The sequence below is a fragment of the Arvicanthis niloticus genome, chromosome 16, assembly GCF_011762505.2.
Source record: "Arvicanthis niloticus isolate mArvNil1 chromosome 16, mArvNil1.pat.X, whole genome shotgun sequence".
In the NCBI taxonomy this organism is placed as follows: domain Eukaryota; kingdom Metazoa; phylum Chordata; class Mammalia; order Rodentia; family Muridae; genus Arvicanthis; species Arvicanthis niloticus.
Window position 1 is genome coordinate 31,190,583 of NC_047673.1, and position 21,759 is coordinate 31,212,341.

At 39.1% G+C, this 21,759-nt stretch overlaps 2 protein-coding genes and 1 pseudogene across 6 annotated transcripts in view; 1 reads left to right on the top strand and 2 right to left on the bottom strand.

The window, feature by feature from the left end:
• The window catches only part of Zdhhc2 (zDHHC palmitoyltransferase 2), a 54,285-nt gene extending 50,426 nt beyond the window's left edge, over nucleotides 1-3,859 (top strand). For 2 of the 3 annotated variants that reach the window (XM_034520256.3, XM_034520258.2), the window contains one exon: nucleotides 3,714-3,858. The gene's annotated coding sequence lies outside the window, so the exon portion shown is untranslated. Of the gene's footprint in view, nucleotides 1-3,713 lie in introns of all 3 variants that reach the window. The other variant, XM_034520257.2, reaches the window with a different exon arrangement.
• Nucleotides 3,860-6,801: 2,942 nt separating this feature from the next.
• Nucleotides 6,802-10,384, bottom strand: LOC117721747 (mortality factor 4-like protein 1 pseudogene; annotated as a pseudogene).
• Nucleotides 10,385-20,446: 10,062 nt separating this feature from the next.
• Nucleotides 20,447-21,759, bottom strand: part of Cnot7 (CCR4-NOT transcription complex subunit 7) — a 20,129-nt gene continuing 18,816 nt past the window's right edge. For all 3 annotated transcript variants that reach the window (XM_034520263.2, XM_034520261.2, XM_034520264.1), the window contains one exon: nucleotides 20,447-21,759. This exon is cut by the window's right edge and continues 277 nt beyond it. The gene's annotated coding sequence lies outside the window, so the exon portion shown is untranslated.

The window sequence follows — 21,759 nt, forward strand, 5'->3', positions numbered from 1 at the left end:
TATGGGATTGCTGTCCAAAATAAAATAATTTGTATCAACATGCATATTGAGTTTTTTAAATTTTCTTTGCTTGGTTTTGATGAATAACTATGTAAGTAAGGGTAAAATACAGAAATTCATTTAATCCCAGGAGCAGAGGCAGTTAGAGCTTTGTGAAGTCAAGGCCAGCCTGTGCTAAATAGTGAGTTCCGAGTCACTCAGGGCGGCATAATGAGACTCTGTCTGAGGGTGGGAGAGATACAAATTAAATTATAAGCTCCTAGTTTAATAGTGTTTTGGCTTTGGGAAACCATGGGTCACCTCTGAATACATGATAGTACAATAGATCAGACTAATTATAGCTATGGTTAGGAAGGTGAAATTGGAATATTCTAAATTGTACTAAGTTCCAAGTAGGTGTTACTAAATTTCTAGAGAGGATCCTAAGAGTAGACCTATGAGTGCAAAAATGTGAACTACTAGTTAATACTGCAAATGAAATATTTTATAGGGCTGGAGGGATGGCTCATAGGTTAAGAGCATTGACTGGTCTTCTAGAGGTCCTGAGTTCAATTCCCAGCAAGCACATTCTGTAATGGGATCTAATGCCCTTTTCTGGTGGATCTGAAGACAGCTATGGTGTACTCAGATACATAAAATAAATAAATCTTAAAAAAATAATTTATAGAACATAGTTTTGCAAGACATGTAGTCCACCAGATTTGTTTTCTGTATTTCAAACCATTAGTTATAATTACCATCGTGTAAGAGGTCATTTTTAGTACAGAATTTTCTCTATATTAATAGTTCACTTTTTAAATGACAACGCTCTGTCTAAGTCTCCTTTGCATTCTAATATTCTGACACTGACCAGTGTTAAATTTGTTAATAACTAAGCCCAACACATTTCACAAAGACAGCGATTACAGGACCTCAGTAAACACTTGATAGGGAAGTGATTGAGCCATTAAAATTAAAAACCCACAGGAGCTTGATGTTATTACATTTGAACATATAATGTAGCCAAATGGCAACAAAATCAACTGCATACACCTTAAAAAAAAAAAAAAGACAAAAACAACAACCAAAAACCCACCAAGTAATTTTTTTATGTGTTTCTAATTTAAGTAACAACCACAGCCAGAAAAGTTTTTAGATTGAATTTCTCCTAAGATAATAATAGGGACTGCTGGGTATCCAGCCCCAGTTCTTTGAGGAAGGCAGCCCACCAATGGGGTTTGGAATCAACAGCAAGGCCAAAGTTTATTTATCTTTGGCAATTCTTCTGTCTATAACTCTTTGTTATTCTAAATCCAAAAGCCTTGGCTTCTGGTAATTAACTCCTGCTGCTAAGAAGCAGGGGATAAAGAAGAGGAATTAGCTCATTCAGGCTCTGTGAGCTCACTCAGGAGCCCCTAGCTGATCAGTGAGAAGCTCTTTGTGAGCCAGATAGAAAGGAAAAGAAAGTCATGCAAGCAGAAAAAAAATCTGTTGCACATGCAGCTCGCACGCACACACAAAGACACACACACACACACACACACACACACACACACACACACTGATCAGGCCCCAACCACCTGTCTCATCAACTTCACAAGAGTTCACTCACTCATTTGGGATGAAAAAGAAGCCCCAGCCTTTACTGCTCAAAGAAGAAATTTCTACCGTTTTATTGCTGAAAGAAAGAAAAATCCCTTCCCTTATTGTCATTCTTAGTTCTTAGTTTACTTTCTCAAGAATTGATTACATCATCTTTCAAGCTTCTTCACATTCCGTAAGTTCATAGCAAGTTTTAAGACACTAGTTCAAGTCATAAATTGAGGAGTTACAGCAGAAATATTTACATGTGTTTCCATTAAGACTACTTCCTGACTAAACATCCATTATCTGTTACTAGCTCCATAAGTTCATTAAAAGTTTAAAACAGTAATTCTTATGTCATAAGTTAGCATGGTTTTACCAAGAAACAAAATCATCTGCCTTGTGTCTCATTCATTTTACAGTTTTGTATAGGTAAACAAATCAATACTTTATTTTTTGTCATTGCACCTACAATAAATTGTCCATTCCCAATTTATGACCTTTAGTTACCAGATAGTAGTCTCACAGCTAACTTAGAAGGAATGCTTTCCCTGATCGTAAATTTGTTCTAAGGCTGCCTTCTTATTCTAGCACAATTAGCCTGTGACACATGAAAGTTTATAAAGCCCTATTTGCAGCTTTTCAGAGGGCTGGAAATTACTTGTATAAATTTGGGATTTCTATAAAATCATTACCAGGAATTGTGAAATCATCAGTATGTCTACACAACATTGCTACATAGTATGTCTTTGTTGATCTGCAGAAAATTTACCCAATAGGGTGGGCTCATACTCAGGAATCACTAGGCTATGTAATAGTGACAGGAAAGGCATATTAGCAGCAAGAAGCAAGCCTGGGACAAAAATCTCTGAAGGCCCTGCGATTCAGAGTTTACCCACTGTAGCCATGCAATGTGGTGTGCCATCTTCAGAAATCTTACTTGCATGCCTTTAGCCATTTCTAGATGGTGCCTGACAAGGGACTGTTTGTTTGTTTGTTTGTTTTGAGCCAGGTCTCATTTGGCTGTCTCAGAACTCATTGTATAGACCAAGATAGTCTCAAACTTATAGAAATCTGCCTGCCTCTACCCGCCACTGCTTTAGCTGTGGTGGCATTAAAGGCATTCAGAACCATGCCTGGTAATACCACGCTTTAAGAAAATAACTTTTCTTGCACCATGTCTCACATTTGCAAGTCATGAAATACACACATTTATGGAACTGTGTCTGGGGTGAGGCGGATGTCTAGAGAGAAAGCTCAGTGGTTTAGAACACTGGCTGTTCTTCCAGGGGACCTAGGTCCAATTCCCAGCACCCATATGTCAGCTCACAACTGTTTGTAACTCCAGTTCCAGGAGATCTGACACTCTCATACAGACATGCATGCAGGCAAAGCACCAATGCACATAAAATAAAATATTAAAAAAATCATGGAACAGTGTCTAATGTTGATGGACACAATACAGATTGTCAAATGGTGTCTTCTATTCTTGTCTTTTTGAACTACATTAGTAAATGTTCTGCAGCTTTGGGAGAGATGCTAAGGATGGATTGCCAGGACCTTGTACATTCTAAATAAGCACCATACCATACTGTTCCATGCCATGCCATGCCATACCATACCATACCATAGTCCCAAGCCTAATCTGTGGACATTTTACAGACTTCTTTCTCATTTCAGCATAATTTACTAAGTTATATTTTTCCTGAAATGCACTGTTTCTAAAAACATTAACTTTAGTATACCCTCCTTATTGTAGAACAAAACATGTAAGAGTACTATGATATTATGTGCATTAATATCCTTAAATTTACCTTAAGTCTTCAGACATTTCTAACCTCCAACTGGCCTCAGAAGGATGAACAAAGAACTTATCTCCTGGAACTAGATAGTCATGCAGAAACTTGTTCGTTGCCTTAGACCTACCAAGTCAGACTCTACATTGACAGTGCATTTAGTAAGAGCACCTCTTATGTGTTTACATTAGATCCAGGGGTCTAGGGTAGAAGGCATCCTACGTAGGTTCAAGAAGGCATCCACCAAGCCTTGCCTCATGGGAAACATGGGGTGTGTGATCATACGAAAAACAGTGAATATGTTGCTTAGTTTTATGTTTAACGTAGTCTCATTGGTTTTTGCTTGCTTTTAAGGTACCAATGCTGTGGAAGAATGGAACAAGCTTCCAATTGGACGGCACCATTGGCCGATTGTCCCTGTACCCCTTTGGCTGAATATGCAAATTTTGTCTTCAGTGATGGGGATCAAACACAGCAGTATGAAGAATTTCAAGTAACCACCCAAATGATGCTTAAAACAGATCATTGTTTATTCCAATATATAAACTTCTGTAACTAATACAAATTACTATTAACCTTTAAGGGTCATTAAAAGGGAACTATTTTCTTCCAAAAACTGAGAATAAGTTTATGGGCCAATTTTCACTCAGTTATTTGGGTTGTACAACTTATCACATAATCCCATTATTCATTTGATACTCTGTTTTAGAAAATTGAGGTTAATCTTAAGATTTGAAAATTTTCAGGTCATGTTATCATGCTAAGCTGTATTTGGGAGCAGGTAAGAAATCACCCTTTCTTGTTTTTTTGTTTTTTTGTTTTCTTCTGATGTGAAACTAGCTTCAGATGAGAGAGCTGCATTAACTATTAATTCATTATGGAGGCCTTGTAGCCTACAGCTGAAGGTCCATCCATTTGTGGAAGGCTTTGATTCTGGTTCTAGCCTTTGTCTCCCATTGGAAAATTGGAGTACGCATACTGAACCTGGAGTTCACTGTTCAAAACAATCGGGTAAAAACATTTGTCAGAATTACTAACATAATGTTTTGGCAAAGGACTTACATCAGAAATCGATTTTCATGCCTTTCCATTTGAAATCAGAAGGAATATGTGCTAATAAGTATGAAGATTGCCTGGCAACACTCCTCTGTTGGTTTGGATGCTATCAAATCTGTTTTTTAACTACTTGCTCGATGTTATTGTGAAATGACTGAGTTTCTAAGCATTTCCGATGGATCAATGGATCATTCCTCCACGTACACCTGTATCGTCTCAGTGTCTTTTCATCAAAACTATAATTGTCAATATATATTTTTCCTCAAATGCCTATCAAGATTAAATTATGCAAATCATTTAAAACTTGTGGAAGTTTAGTTTACCGTGAACTAAACAGTGTGCTGTTTAGAAATGTAGTTTAAGGTAAACTAAAATAATGTGTTTGTTGATGCCAAAACGTTTGGCTTCAGTAAGTATACTCAGAAGCTCTTGTGCCTTGTATGCACTTCTTACAAAAAGGAAAACATCTCATTTAAAACAAGTCTGGGAAGTAAGTTTTTTAAATTAACCACTAGAATAGTAAGCCATGCGGTTCCTTTGGTACTAATTTTGAGTATTTCAAGTAGGTTAGCTTTTAAAAAAATAATAATTGACGTAAGCAAGAATTCACTACAAACTGAAAGACCTGGAGAGAATAGAATAATGAAATATTCTTGCAATTACTCATCCTTGCTAAGGCATTTTTGAGTTTTAAGAGTGTTTAGGAAGAACTGGTGTCAGCACAGTTCATTGTGTCATCCACGTGGGTGCAGTTCTGTGGATGGTGGCTTTTGCCCGCATATCTCAAGCTAGAGCATTTGATATGACAATCTACTTCAAAAGACTCAGAGGATGAAGTATGCTTTCCCCTTTGTCTTTAAGCATGTTTTGGTCATTTGTTATTACCGGAAGTGCCAGACTGGAGCTCATCGCTCCTGCTAGAAGTCTTTTGGGCAGCAGCATGTGGTGTATTTGAAGATCTATGCAGCAGACTTTCTGATAGCACAGTGCTCCCTCACCCATTGTCCAGGACAGGAGTCTATGAGGCATGTCCTTTTATCAAAGTGGTAGCTGGTGGGGATGGGGGAGGGTTGGCATTTTACCTGCTAGAATACTGTTACTTCTGCTCTCATCAGGTCATTTATGTATTTATTTTAAATACCTAAGTCCATACACCTTAGAGTCAAAATGGAAAAAAAATTAAAAAATAAATTTTTTTTCAGTATGTTGTAATGGTTACTTCTGTTTGCATCCAGTTATTTAACCTTTGAAGTTTGTTGGTCATTGTGTTCTAACTCGTGGGATGAATGATTCGGATGACTGCATATCTCATCAGAAGTGCACTGCCATCTCACCTGAGTGGACAAGCATCATTGAGTAAATACGTCTGCACTCTGTACAGCATCTTAAACACTTCCCTTTAAAAGATGTAATGGCCTAAATAAAATTTGTACGGACACACACTCCAAAAGTCCTGATTTATGTTTAAAATGATCATTTCCATTCTCCTTAAGAGCTCTTTTTCGTAGAGGCAACAGGATTTAAGAAATCGTTCATTTAAAAATATTGAACAAAGTTTTTATTTAATTTTTTTTAAATTTAAAGAAAAAATGTATTGAAGATCTGAAAAACAACTCCTGCAAGATTGACTTTTCCATAAAACTGTAGCTACACCGATGCATTGCATCCATCATGTTAAAACGTGCATTAGACACAAACACAAAAACCATGCAAACAAGCCACCATTTCTCTAACAATTGAACAAAGATAAAATGCCTAAGGAAAAACACAGATGACTTGCAAAGGATGCGCTCTTTAAGCACCATTAAAAAAAATAAAAGAGCGCAGATGGATGAGTGTTCAGTTACATATACTGACATGAACCTCTGGCACTAGGAATCAGAGCATTTTGTCATAGAGCATTAACACATATTATAAAAGTGTGTTGTGCCAAATGAACCGAACCAACAGCATTCAAAAGCAGCTTTGTCAACTAGGCAAACACTCTACAGCATGTCTCTCTGTTGTTCATCACTGATGCACTGGTAGAAACTTTGGAATGAAAAAAAAAAAAAAAGAAAGAAAGAAAGAAAAGAGCTGTTACTCCTTTCATTTTCTCTGTTTAAAATCAAACCGAAAACAAACATCAACTCTGTTATACACTAACAGTCTTCAAAGTACATCATTTGTCCAAGAGAAGGACTGAGAACCAAACTGTTTACAGAGACCCAAGCACGAGTGAAAGAGAGAGGGGAGGAGGGAGAGAGGGAGGGAGGAAGGGAGGGAGAGAGAGGGAGAGAGAGAAAGAGAGAGGAAGGGAAGGAGAGAGGGAGGGAGGGAGGGAGGGAGGGAGAGAGAGAGAGAGAGAGAGAGAGAGAGAGAGAGAGAGAGAGAGAGAGAACACCCCTCACACTGCTTTCCCATGGTACTCAGGAGGAGCCACTTCATAATCACTGGCACGGAACAAAGTTGCAGAATTCTTCGCCAGGTATTTGAGGAAATCATGTAAATACTTCAGTAATAAAGCAAGGCTTTTCTCATCTACAGTTGTATAGGCCAACATCTCTCCAATTCTCAAGAATAATCTCCCTAAATGTGGCTGGTGCTCCATACACCTAGGACATGGGTGCATCCGGGTGATTGGTGAGAATTTCAGCATACTGTGGTCTCTCAAATTTGTGGAGTAGCTGAGTGCCCAACATTCCATGGAACTACTCCTTTATCCCTGCCACGACCTCATTAACCACATACTCCTTATTGTCTGTATTTCCTCGAGACTTCTTATAATTTGCATAATCCTCCACATTCTTCTTAGCAGGAAGATAAAAAAGCTGCTTTTGTCTGTTGATCAAGTCCCAGTCATCCACAAGCCATGGTTTCAGCTCTTCAGGCATCTTCACTTTAATTTTTTTCTCTATTCATGAATGTGTCCTTATTTTCAAGGTAGAATCTCCCCGGGCTCTCTTCTTCCTAGGAGGCTGAGGTGGCTCACTGGTACTGCCACCATCTCTGTTTCCAGATGTCTTCTGCTTGTTCTCTTTTGTTTTCACTTCAACATTTTTCTGTTGCAGACCAGATGTCTTCCTCTCTGAGCAGCCCCTGTCATATATTGTTCCTGATTGGTCTTTTGAAGTTCTCACTGTTTCTGTAAACTGGTGTCCATGTATTTTGAGTACTCTGCTTTCTGGCACGAATTCATCCCAATTTTTATTCCAACCACTGTAATAGATGAATTACTTCACTTGTTTGTCCTTTATGATGACCTTCACACACTTTGCTTCATAAAGACGAGCACTCGCTCACCCTCCTGGAATTTAGGCTTCAGGTCATGCTTGGGCGTCACTTATAAGTGATTCACTTCCTTCTCCTTCTTCCACCACCCCCAACTACTGCCCCCTACTCTCTACCCCACTTAATTTAGCCCAAAGATTTAATTTATTTACATTACATCTACTGCTATATCATAGAAGAGGACTGGTTTGGTCAACGATAGTGCATGCATCTGAACACAATGATGCTGTCTTCCAACGTTCTTGGATTTCTTTCTGATATTCTCTAATAAAGAATCTGTTTGTCTTCATTAGCTGTCTAGATGAAATTTCCTTGGCACTGACAATGCCATTCAAGAGAGGCTTTTGATAATAGTCTACTGGAGCTACTATTGGCAGAATTCATACCAACAGTCTACTCCTAGCATAACTCCCTGGAGGAGATGAGAAGATGAAGAATCACCTGTTAGTAGTAGGCAACTGGAAATAGACTGTAAACTTAAAGTACATTGTTGTGGGGAGCCGACAGAAGGCAGCTATCATCCTTGCAGCCATCTTGAGCCAAGTACCCTGATAAGAGACTTGTTTACAATAGCCTACAACAGCTGAGCACACTCTGATAACATCTTGTTGTAGATACCCAGGATTTTCCCTTGGGTAAAGGTGTGATTTAGAGATAAGACCTAAGGGCCTGACTTAAGGGTGTGACTTAGAAGCAGGGCTTAGAAGTGAGACATATATAGCCATAACTTATTGGTAGAAATCTGTATAATTATTATCAAGATGAAGTTATAATTTCTTAAATGGTACAAAATTTACTTTGATTTCCAATTTAAGGTTTTCATTGGTACGAGCTTCTTATTAATATAAAAGCAAGATGAATATTGATACTCTCATGGGCATTGTGCCTGTATAACACATTTAGGAATACAAGGCCTAGACCCAGTCCTTCTTTAACTTTTTTAACTGATTTGGGACGGGTAACCTATGAGTTAAAGGACTATAGCAAATTCATGGCTTTGAGTTTATTGTTAGGAGGTTTCCCATATTTTATTTAGAAATAGCTGAGAGGAGTGAACAGACAACCATGTAAGGTTACCTTACATGGATAGTTGGTTTTCAAAACATCAGAAGTCCATAGAATTGACGTTACAAATATTTATATATTGATGTCCACTCTGATTAGAGACCTATCTGCTCCTGACAGCTTCCTGTTGTGGATTCTAAGAAGAAATTGAGCATCCTTGGAGTTACGCCAGTTGTGTGGTGACAGCTACTAGGCAAGAATTGCCTCTTTCCATCTACAGACAAATTACTGTCTAGAAAAGGACACACATGCAGAATAGTCGACTGATTATATCTGCCTAGACAGAGTAATCAGCCCTTAATAATCCTGCATCACTAAGGTCTGTCAGATGACTCTGGGCCAGAAGGCTGAAGATTTGATGTTCCAACGTTCGGTAGTATAGGGGCTTTTCAGGTGTTCAGCGGTCTCTATTAATTGGCTAAGTTTCAGAAGTTATGTTTAGTGCTTCCCAAAATTTCAGTTAACTCAGTCATTCTGGATTTCTGACAGGGTTGAAGACCTATAGTCTCATAACCAATCCTGGCTATTTACTTTGAGAGAAAAGATCTGAGTAGATCAGCTGACATTCATTCTAAAGCCAAAAAAAAAAAAAAAAAAAAAAAAGCCAGGATCAAAAGTGTTTTAGTTAGAAGAGATGACAGAGGTTCTGGTTAGTCAACAAAATGATGGACTGGGTATTAGGACTATCTTGTACCTCACTGGTACAATTAGGAATAAGTATGCTCTAATTGTATTTTGAGAGAAAAGTTTTACTTTAACGGGAAGAGTGATATGTAGGAGGAGCTAAGTGGGAAGGAGTACTGAGAGGAAGAGATGGAGTAAGGAGAGAAGATGAAGGAGAGGAGAAGCTAGGTGGTGAGAGAGAGAAAGAGAGAGGGGGCATGGAGGCAGATGTTCACAGGTCTTCACCAGTCAAAGATGGTTTTTATATCTAGGTTGGGTATTGGGTTACGCCTCTGATTGAGCATTACCAAACTTATAAATCCTTTGCTTAACATTTTAAAAAAATTGTATAAAAGCAAAAAGGAAAGGGGGGTATGGGACAGGGGTTTTCTAGGGAGGGGAAATGGGGAAAGGGAATGGCATCTTAAATGTAAATAAAATATTAAATAAAAAAAAAACCAAGTGAGACATATAAAAGGCTAGAGGCAGACAGAAGAAATTATTATTAAGTATTAGGCACTTGGAGTAGGCACTTGAGACTCAAGACAGGCAACTTGGATTAGATACTTGTACTACGCTATTAGACATTAGACATTATTAGACATTAGGCACTTAGCACTTGGAAGAAGTAACTTGGAACTTGGAGGCACTAGGGACTAGGAACTAGGGACTAGGAACTCAAGACTTGGGACTTGGACTAGGAAGAGAGACTGAAGAATAAACAGGATTGAATCACACTCTATCTGGTCTCCATTCCTCAAGTCTGTCCTCACTGTCTTGCTGAATGCAGACCCTCGTACCAGAGCAGCCTGGGGCAGTGTGGGCTCTAACAATTTAGCCCCCAAGGCTTTTGGCAGTGTGGGTTCCAACACTGATAGAGTGGTCTGAGACATTTTTCCCCCCAGACGTGGACCAGAGCAGATCTCGACATTTTTGGCGCCTAACGTGGGGCAGCTTGGGCCGCAACACATTGCAACCTGTAGATGTCTATTGAAAATCATGTCAACTGTTAAACAACAAACTACCTCCACCAAGGAAATCAGATGCAAGGAATTTACTAACCAAGTGTATAGAAAGAAGCCTAACATGCAATTTACATTTTAAGAAAATATGGAAAAGATCTTGTGCAAACTAGTCATTTTTCCCATTTTAAAGCATGGGTAAACTAGTTGGCTGAACCTGTAGATTGTATTTATATTCTGCATATTTACTGATGAACGTAGTGGTTTTGACACCTCAGTGAGTTTTTTAAGCACAGAAGCATTGTAAGACCCCCACGAAGGGAGGACCTCACCCAAGCCTCAGGAATTTGCAGCCACCCAACAACTCACAAGACACCGAACTCAATGTAATTAACAAGAGGTATATTTCGATCAGCATGCTGAGGTCAAGACCTATGACCAGGGGCAGTAAGGTTTGACTCCGGGGCTTTGGAGACAGAGGGAATTTAAAGGCAAAAACCACAATCCAGGGGGGAAACCGCAACCCAGAGGGAGTGAAGGGGGGTTATTGGAAAGCACCTGTGGAAAGTACCAGCCCATTATTCGGTTTTTGACAGAGTCCAAGGAACAGTCATGGGGAACATTTTGTATAGGCTATTCTCAAGAGTCTATTCGTACTCAACCATCTATCTTGTGGTCAGCCAAGTTCTTGAAACATAGAGCTCATGACCAAGCTGACCAGCACTCTTGGTTCTGCTCAGCCTGCTAGGAGTTTTTTAAAAATTTTTAACCCTTTCAAAATCAGTAAGGCGACTTACACTGTAAGACAAGGCAGTTTTCCCAGGGTAGCCTTTCCTTCTCCTCTCCTGACTGTATTCCGGTTGGCCAATATTTTGTACAAAGTGGCAAAACTGAACAGTGATCTTATACACACACACACACACACACACACACAAACAAATAACATAATAACATGTCTGTATATAAGATCCCTTTATGTAAACTCATTCTTCTTAAGTAGTTCAAACCATGAACCCTTTCTCTCCAGGGGTGGATGTGTTATCTTGTAGTAGAGTCCTGGTTTTTAAACAGTGGGCATCCCCGACGTGATGAACTCAAGTGTTTCAAAGGCATTCCTGTGGATGTAGACACAATTGAGAAGCACCTTTCAGCACACTGCCGTATAGCAGGAGGTTCTGAAATTACCTGGGTACCTGTCCCCCTGGAGTCTCTTTGAGATGTGAGTAGAGGGTGCTTGACCCTCACAGTAACAGCTCAGTCTCTAAGCCAAAATTTGCAAGATTCTTGAAGATTCCCTCCTCAGTAAACCACTGCAGGGGTCGGGCAGAGAGATAGACTCTGATTGGTTGAGCTGTCTGCCAGTCATACAGAGAGCTTCCTGAGTCTTTGCCCTTGTTGGGATGAGTTTGTTTGTTTTGTCATTGTTATGTTTGTTTTTTTCTCCCGTTAGTAACCCCAATAAATACTCACTATTCACCAAGTTGGACTTTGATACAGTCATTATTTTGGTCTGTGCTGGGTTCCCTTTCTGGGATGAGTGGATGTGTGTGTCTGTCCTACCAGGAAGAGTCTCACATACAACAGAACTTCATTAATACTTAGTAATCTATCTGACATACAAAGGCGATTATTTAAACTGAGGAGGGGAAAAAAAAAACGCTCTGGAGTATAATTAAAGACTAAATTGAAAAACGATCTCAATCCTGGAAAGCGGCAGCTCCTGTTGACTTTGATTGAGTTTTTAAATCGATGCTCTCACAAATCTTGATTAAATGTTTTGTGGTTGGTTTTTCCCCTCTATTTTCTACCACCTTTTATGGCTCCTTAAAGTGCAATCTTAAAGAATCTTAACTAGCTTAATAAACGTTTTTGCAAATGGGGCAGTGGTGGCCCATGGTTTTAATCCCAGCACTTGGGCGGCAGAAGCAGGTGGATCTCTGAGAGTTTGAGGCCAGCCTGGTCTTTGGAGCTGTAAAGGGTTAAATACAACTCTCTGCGGGTTAGAAGGCTTGAAGTGAACACCCTTAGGCAAGTGGAAAGACAGGAATGAGCCCTCAGTGGCTGTAGAGTCAACTAAGGCTCAGGCAGAGAGTCAGGAATGTTTCCTGTTCTTACACGGAGGTATGCAGGTGATGGTGATGTAAGGCAGCTGCTGACAGTTAACAACGTGAATTTCTTGTTTTGAAAGCAAAACTAGCAACAACAACAAAATCCGCTACAGAAATAGATCCCCATTCAAAGCACTTAGGAGTGTGCACATTATACTGTAATGTAAAATACTGTGTCCCGAGGTTCTTCCAAAGGGAACTGCTTAAGGCTGAAGTTAAAGGGAGCCCCACTTCTAGCTGTGGTACTAGAAAAGGGTCCTTGTCTTTTGAAAGAGGAGCCCCTGCAGGTTTAAACTTTCTCTTCTGATACAACATAGCTGGAGACTATATTCACCAAATTACTGTGTGCCAAGAAGGATGGTATTAACTGGGGATCTTCAGGAGTAACTGCAGAAAAAGGTACACGGTTCATTCAGCCAAAAAGATTAAAAAAAAAAAAAAAAAAAAAGAAAAGAAAAAGAAAAACCTGTTGTTAAGACTTACTGTAGGACAACTTATTTACCTCTATGCCACATCTTACATAAAACAGAATATAACAGACTAGCTAACACCATAGACAATCATTTCATACAAATCAAAACAAATGAAACCTCAGAATGAATGTATAGGAAAAGACCTATAATTATCTTTTAAGGTAACTCCTGACTTAAAAGAAATTTAAAGCCTGAAATGATGGATGATTTGCATAAACTCCTGCATTGCTACAGTCTGTTGTATGCAAATGTCCCATATAAATTATACCCAGAAGCATTTAAAAGGCATAACACAAAGAACCTCCATTCAGGGGAAATAATCCATTCCTTTCCAACTTAGTAAGTTATAAACTTATATACTCATCTTATGAATGTGAGGTGTTCATTGTCTCTATTTATAATTTAATTCCACTTCAGGTTGTTTGCCTCAAGGAACAACTGCATTTGGTGATACAGATAAAATAGCCAACAGGCCATGTAAGAGCCCTGAGTTTTCTATAGCAGGGAGTCTACATTTTTTTTTTTGTAAAAGGCTAGACAATATTTGAGGCTTTGTGAGGTAATTGATGAAAACAAGGACATTACTTTGGTACTTACACAGGAGAAAAAAGTGGCTTTTCCCATTATTTATTTATTCACTTTTCATCCCAATGGCATCCCCCACCACCTCCTAGTCATCCCCCACGGCCCCTCCCTCTCCCCTTCTCGAAGGGGGAGACCTCTCCTGGTTATCACCCCACCCTAGCACATCAAGTCACTGCAGGACTAGGGACATCCTTTCTCACTGAGAGCAGACAAGGCAGCTCAGTTAGGGAAACGGAATCCACAGGCAGGTAACAGATTTAGGGACAGACCACATTCCAGTTGTCAGGGGATCAGCATGAAGACAAGGCTGCACATGTGTGGGGGAGCCTAGTTTTAGCTCCTGGATGTTCTTTAGTTGGTGATTCAGTCTCTGAGAGCCCCAAGGGTCCAGATTAGTTGACTCTGTTGGTCTTTCTGTGGAGTTTCTATCCCCTGCAGGTCCTACAATTCTTCTCCCAACTGTTCTATGAGTTCTGTCCAGTGCTTGGCTCTGGGTCTGCATCTGTTTCCGTCAGCTGCTGGGTAGAGCCTCTCAGAGGACAGTTATGCTCGGCTCCTGTCTGAAGGCAAAACAGAATATCATTAATAGTGTCAAGGATTGGTGCTTGCCTGTTGGATGGGTCTCAAGTTGGGCCAGCCATTGGTTGCCATTCCTTCACTCTCTGCTCTATCTTTGTCCCTGCACTTCTTATAGACAGGACAAATTTTTGGTCAAAAGTTTTATGGGTGGGTTTGTGTCCTTATCTCTCCACTGGGGGTCCTGTCTGCCTACAGGAAGTGACCACTTCATGTTCCGTATCCCCCCACTGGTAGGAGTTTCAGCAAAAGTCACCCTCATAGATTCCTGACAGCCTCCCCATTCTTGGCACGTCCTAGAGATACCCCACCACAACCACCAGTACATACCATGGAACTTTTTTGAGGTCTGGGTTACCTCTCCCAGGATGATATTTTCTAGTTCTATCCATTTGCCTGCAAATTTCATGCTGGCCTTGTTTTTCATAGCTCAGAAGTATTCCATTGTGTCAACGAACCATATTCTCTTTATTCTTTGTTTGAGGGTCATCTAAGTTGTTTCCATTTTCTGGCTATTATGAATAAAGCTGCTATGAACATAGTGGAGCACGTGTCCTTGTGCTATGGTGGAACATCTTTTGAGTATATGACCAGGTATGGTATAGTGGGGTCTTGAGGTAGAACTATTCCCAATTTTCCGAGAAACTGCCAGATTGATTTCCCAAGTGGTTGTACAAGTTTGCACTCCCACTAGCAATGGAGGAGTGAGTATTCTTCGTGCTCCTCATCCTCGCCAGCATGTGCTGTCACTGGAGTTTTTGATCTTGGCCATTGTGATGTGTGTAAAGTGAGATCTGTGTCATGTTGATTTGCATTTCCCTGATGACTAAGGCCGTTGGACACTTCTCTAAGTGTTCTCAGCTATTCGAGATTTCTCTGTTGTGAATTCTCTATTTAGCTCTGTCCCATATTTTTTTTTTTTGACTGGGTTATTTGGTTTGATGGTGTCTAACTTAGGAAGTTCTTTATATATTTTGGATATTATCCTTCTGTCAGATATAGGGTTGATGAAGATCTTTCCCCAATTGGCAGGTTGCCAATTTTCCCCTATTAACAGTGTCCCTGATCTTACAGAAGTTTTTCAGTTTCATGAGGTCCTGTTTGTGAATCGTTGATTTTACTGCCTGAGCCACTGGCATTCTGTTCAGGAAGTTGTACCAATACATAGGTACATTCTGTACCCATGCATTCAAGGCTACTCCCCACATTCTCTTCTATTAGATTTAGTATATCTGGTTTTATGATGAGGTTTTTGATCCACTTAGACTTGAATTTTGTGCAGGGTGGTAAATGTGGATCTATTTGCATTCTTCTACATACAGAAATCCAGTTAGACCAGCACTATTTGTTGAAGATGCTTTATTTGTTTCATTGTATGTTGTTTGCTTTCTTTGTCAAAAACCAAGTGTCCGTATGTGTCTGGGTTTATTTCTGGGCCTTTGATTTGATCCTATTGATCAATCTGTCTGTTTCTATACCAATACCAAGCAGTTTTTTTTTTTTTTAATTACTATTGCTGTGTAGTATGGCTTAAAATCAGGGGTTTTATATCTCCAGAAGTTCTTTTATGGTACAGGATTATTTATTTATTTATTTATTTATTTATTTATTTATTTATTTATTTATTAGCTGTCTAGGATTTTTTGTTTTTCAACACAAAGTAGAAACTTGTTCTTTCAAGGTTCATAAGAAATTGTGTTGGGAATTTTGATGAGGATTGCATTGAATCTGTAGGTTGCTTTTGTTAAGATGACAATTTTTACTGTGTTAATCCTACCAACCCATGAACATGGGAGATTTTTTTGAATCTTCTGATATCTTCTTCAGTTTCTTTCTTCAGAGATTTGAAGTTCTTGTTATACAGGTCTTTCACTTGCTTGCTTAGAGTTACACTAAGGTATTATTCGTGGTGATTATGAAGGTGTTGCTTCCTTTCAGGGTCCAGCCTCAACACAGGATCAGAGTTCTCAACTGGAAGCAGGGATATCTGCAAGGTGCATAATAAATAGACACAGACTACTTTTCAGGTACAAACTGACAGGCAATTTTTCAAGGCTTAAACTTTCTCTCTCTCCACCCCCCCCCCTCTCTCTCTGCTCTTTCAAAGTTTGAGGCTGCACACACTTTGCATTCTCTTGCTCAGTCTTTTCTCCCATGCATTTGTGCATTTTCTTTTCTTGAACTCCCACACTCCTACACTCCTCTGTGTGTTCCCTTCTCTCTCTCTCTCTCTCTCTCTCTCTCTCTCTCTCTCTCTCTCTCTCTCACACACACACACACTCTCTCTCTCTCTCTCCTCAGAATCTCTCCACTCACTCCACACACACCTCACATTCTTCACCCACTTTTCACATTCTCTCTCTCTCTCTCTCTCTCTCTCTCTCTCTCTCTCTCTCTCTCTCACACACACACACACACACACACACACTCCATACACTCTCTTCACATTCTCTCTACTTACTCTACATTCACCTCACAGATACCTCATGCACACCTCTCACCTCACTTGCTCTCTACTCACTCACTTGCCTTTTTCTTATCCCAGTCTTTTATTGTTACCCCAAAAGCAGGTAGAAAAAAAAAAAGACATTGTATAATCATTGCCAAATCCAATTCAAAAGAACCACATCCCACAAAGAATCAAGAATTACAGTTGTTCCCAAAAGTTTCAAGCTCCCCCTATTCCCAGGCCTGTGGCCAAAATAATAATAAAAATAATTGCAAAGTTATCATTACTTAAACTTTAACTTTTGACTTATTATACTTCAGAGCTCATCCCTGAACTCAGAAGATAAGTGAGTGTGAGGTCAGCCATAATTACATAGTAAAACCTTGGGCTGTTTGTTTGTTTTTCTTTGAGACAGATTTTCTCTGTGTAGCCCTGGGTATTGTGGACTTCACTCTGCAGACCAGGCTGCCCTCAAATTCAGAGATACACCTGCCTTTGCCTCACAAGTGTTAGGATTAAAGGCATGCACCACCACAGCCTCACTGAGACCCTGTTTTTTAAGAGAGAGGGGCGGGGCAGAGGGAGAGGAGGGAGGGAGGGAGGGAGAGAGAGGGAGAAAGAAAAAAAAGGAAGGAAGGAAGAAAGGAAGAGAAAGAAAGAAAGAGAGAGAGAGAGAGAGAGAGAGAGAGAGAGAGAGAGAGAGAGAGAGAAAGAGGGAAAGAAAGAAAGAAAAAGAAAGAAAGAAAAGCAGTAAAAGTTAGCATTGAATTCAACATGGTAAAAATTATTAGATTTTTTTGCTTGTCTCAAACTTGGAAGAGGAAGGATAACTACAAGCTTAAGGTTTGGTCCAAATAAGGAACTCAAGTTCAGTCAGGACTATTTATCAAGAGTGGGCCCTGGAGAAACTTGAAAACAGAATTTTCTGCTTATCTCAAGACTTCATAGAACCAGTGGGTAAGCTCATGAGAGTCAAATAAAGTGAATTGTTGACACTAACAGTTCCTTCACGGTATACTTGTCTGCAAAGTACACACTGAAGAATGAAAAACTGAATACTTGCATGTTATAAACACCTAATGTTTCACAAGTTTTCTAAGTCTGGCCAATTACAACATTTTCTACTTATCTTTATCATCAATTGAAGTACACTCAGCAGATTCCACTTTGTTATATTGACAATGGTTATGAACATCTTTCAATTTTCTTAATTCTTTAATTCAGTTCAAACTCAATATTGACTTCTTAAAAATTAAGGCCAATAGTTCCTGTAACACATCTGGCTCATTAAATGCAAAAGAAATGCATTCCAAATCATTTGATGTTGCTCCCAATGTCATCTTCAAGCAACTGTTACCCAAAGGTCTGGTGTTTCTCTGGACACTTGAAATATTCAAGCGGGACATGGGGAATGAGTTCTTTTGGCCAACGAACTGGCCACTTGGAAAGATGCTTTGGTGCAGGTTATTTTTATTTTTCATTTTCATGAAATTATGTTGTGATGGGATAACCCATAAGTTTCTAATTCTTCTGTTGCTTTCCCCTAAGTGGGGAACACTGTTAAGAGTTCAGTAGGAAGATAGCACTCTCCCTGACTTCTGGATATGTGTAAATTCATTAGGAAGACATTCAGAGAGTTTCTGTAGTATTCTGCTTGAACAAGGTCACCATAGGAAGGATTTGCTAATATCCTCTTATCCAAGCACTCACAAGGGCTGGAGTCACATGGTCTGAGTTGGCCCAGAAACTGCTTGAACATGCAAACATGTAGAGTCAGACACTTTAATGAAGATCAGCAGTTAAGAGCACTGGCTGCTCTTCTGGAGGACCTGGGTCTGATTACTAACACCTCACAACTATAACTCCAGGCCCAGGAGATCAGATACATTCTTTCCAGGCTTCCATAGGCATCAAGCACACACATGGTGCACAGACACACACATTTAAGTAAAACATGTAAAATCAAAAAACAAAAACAAAACCAAAACCAAGCAAATACCAGGATAATAGTGATGATGTTTTGAGAGCCTATCAGGTATATATATATATATATATATATATATATATATATATATATATGTGTGTGTGTGTGTGTGTGTGTGTATACACACACATATATATACACACACACATATACACACATATACATTTATATACACACATATATACACACACACACACACACACACACACACACATATATATATATATATATATATGCCATGCCCCACAAAAGTTATGCTCTCAAGCATCTGAAATTGTATGTAAATTGTACATGTCCTATTTTGACACAACGGGCAGGTACTAAAAAAAATATAACGTATTGTTTCAATACATGTGCATTCGAAATGCTATCCGATTATTACCAGCAGAGTATGATCATGGGCATCACAGGCACCTTCTGCAGCAGCAACCCAACTTTCCTACTGTCAAATAAAATAGCCACGGACAATCCATGGATGATTAATGCAGCTCAATTACAATAAACCACTTATGGACTAAAGAGATGGCTCAGTGATTAAGAGCACTGGCTGCTTTCCCAGAAGACTTGGGTTTTATTCCCAGCATACACACAGTAGCTCATAACCACAATATCAGAGGACTCAAAACCCTCTTCGGATCTCTCCAAACACCAGGCATGCACCTGGTGTTTATTATGCATACATTCAGTCAATAGGTCATTTACCTATACTTAAATCAATCTAAAAAATGCTTCACTTATGGATACTGAAATTGGAATTTCATATAATTTACATGTCAGGACATCTGCATGCAATCCAACTATTTAAAAAATGGTTTTTAATTTCTCAGTTTGCAGGGCACTAAAGTACAGCAGACTGCCTTATAGACCAGCTTAACCTTTCTTCTGTAAAGATTGCTGATTCGAGATGAATGGATCAGATGTATCCAAAGCTGAGATTTAGTAAGGTTTTAACAGTCCTGAGCAGAAGTTGTTACTTCTAGAGAAGAAAGCCAAATTGATACAAATCAGGAAACTCAGCAGCAGAAGCTACAGAACAAGCAGTTCCAGTTTCTGAGAAAAGACCAAAATGAAACCATAGAACACTGCTTCATCTTGAATTTTCAAAATAAGACATAGTAAGGTTGTGCTAAATATAGTTTGTAAGCCTTACAGAAGCCAAAGACAAAAAGATCCCCTTCTACCCTTTCTGGAGGCTACAGGTGATCGAAGCCAGGGTTTTCTACTCTTATCAAACTCACAATCCTCCTAGAATCTCCCCATTGCTAGGTGTTCCCAGGGAGATGTAAGCATTTAGTCCTCCTAGGGTCCCAAGGACAAACCAAGGCACAATTCTGCCCACTTTCACTCTGAGGAAACAATGAGTTTGTGGAGTTTCCTTACAGAGCATGAAGTGAGGGTTACTTGCAATGGTATAGATACCCCTTTTCAAACAGGGGTATCTGCACAGATTCAAGTTTCCCCTCATCTTCCAGGTCTATAACCTCTACCATGTACAATAGTGGACAATGACTCAGGACAGTCACTCGCAACAGCAGGATTACAGATGTGAGCTTCCACACCCAGAGACTCTTAACTTATTTCAGTCAGGTATTTAGAAAGAGCAAGAAAAAGAAATACAGTTGATACAAAGGGTTCAGAATGCCTTGCTTTATGGCCCAGGCTCTAGGCTGGAGAATTGATTTATGGACCAGCTGGACTTACTAGAACTTTGAACACTAATAAAAACCAATCACACACACACACACACACACACACACACACACACACACACACACACACACACACACACAGCTAGTGAAGCATGACCACCAAGACCTGTTACCCAAAGAAAATGGCTCAAGTATTTAACACTTCTAAATAAGTGCTTCAAAAGCAAAGTCACCAGTCACAAATATATATAGGAAAACATTTTTGAAGCCTTTATTTACAAAAGCTTTAAAAACAAATAATACCCTCTGTTTTGCAAATAATGTTTAGTTTAAAAAGGACCGCCCAGGTACAGCATTTTCGTATCATGTATACAGAATGTACAAGGGAAATGAACTATGTTTCTAACAGTTGGAGACTCGCTAATATTATTGATTGAAGTGTAGATAACACACATTACAACTTGTAGTCCATCACTTCAGGGTAGAGTTACTGTTCACCAAAATCTTCCAACACATGCTCTGGTCTGGTCACATATTCTGCATGGCTAAATATTTCACAGTCTCTTGTCAATATATATAAAATAGATTGCAAAGATATACACAAAAAAATAAACAAGCATTACACTCCTCAGGTAATTTTATTAGCTATATATGTGTGTATTTATATATATATTTTGCATTTTGTTGTTTTGCACCAAATCTCTCCATTATTTTCTTTTGTAGCATTTATGAAATCACATTTTTTTGTATTTTTAATTTGATATAAAATGTATCTTAAGACTTGTTATCTTTGGACTTTAATGAAATTGATTTGTGTAGTCAACAAATCAAGAACATCATAAATATGTTTATAAAATAAAACATTAAGGGTAAAAGTGATGGAGTAAAAGGAAGCCGATCAAGGGAAGTGTTGCTGTCATAAATCTGTAGCTCCAACATCTGAAACGCCAGCTTTCTGGCAGATAGGAAATATCCAATCCCAAGGGCTTCTTCCTGAAGGGTGTAAAGCTGGTTTGAAATTCTTCAGTCACATAGCAGCCTATGCATGCCAATTAGAAACCAACAGACATGAGATGTGCTTGGAAGGTTAAACACTACACACAGAAACAGTAGTTAGTAGGCTCTTCAGTAGTTCCTTGTCTTTTCTGTTAGTCCTGTTGAATCAACAATTTGCACAATGCACGTGCTGTACTCTGAATGTCAAAAACAAGCAAATACTGTAAAAAGGTGGTGGATGGACATTTTTCTAGCTAAGAGCAAGAAAAAAAATCACAATTTCTGATAAAATAGAGGATTGAAATCACTCTCTAAAGTGCAAACTTGATGGTCCACAATCTTAAATACCTATAAGTACTGCAGAATAGGAGGAGAGGCATGGAAGAGGGAAATAAATTACAGTCAATGCTAGTTAATTTAGGAAAAGGGAAAAACAAAACCAAGCTCAAGTAGGCAAAGTTTATCATATTATTCAGTAATATAGCTTTGTCACACAAGCTTGATAAGAAGTGTATTAAATTAAGGCCAGATTTAACCTGAATGTACTTTAATTTATTAAGATCA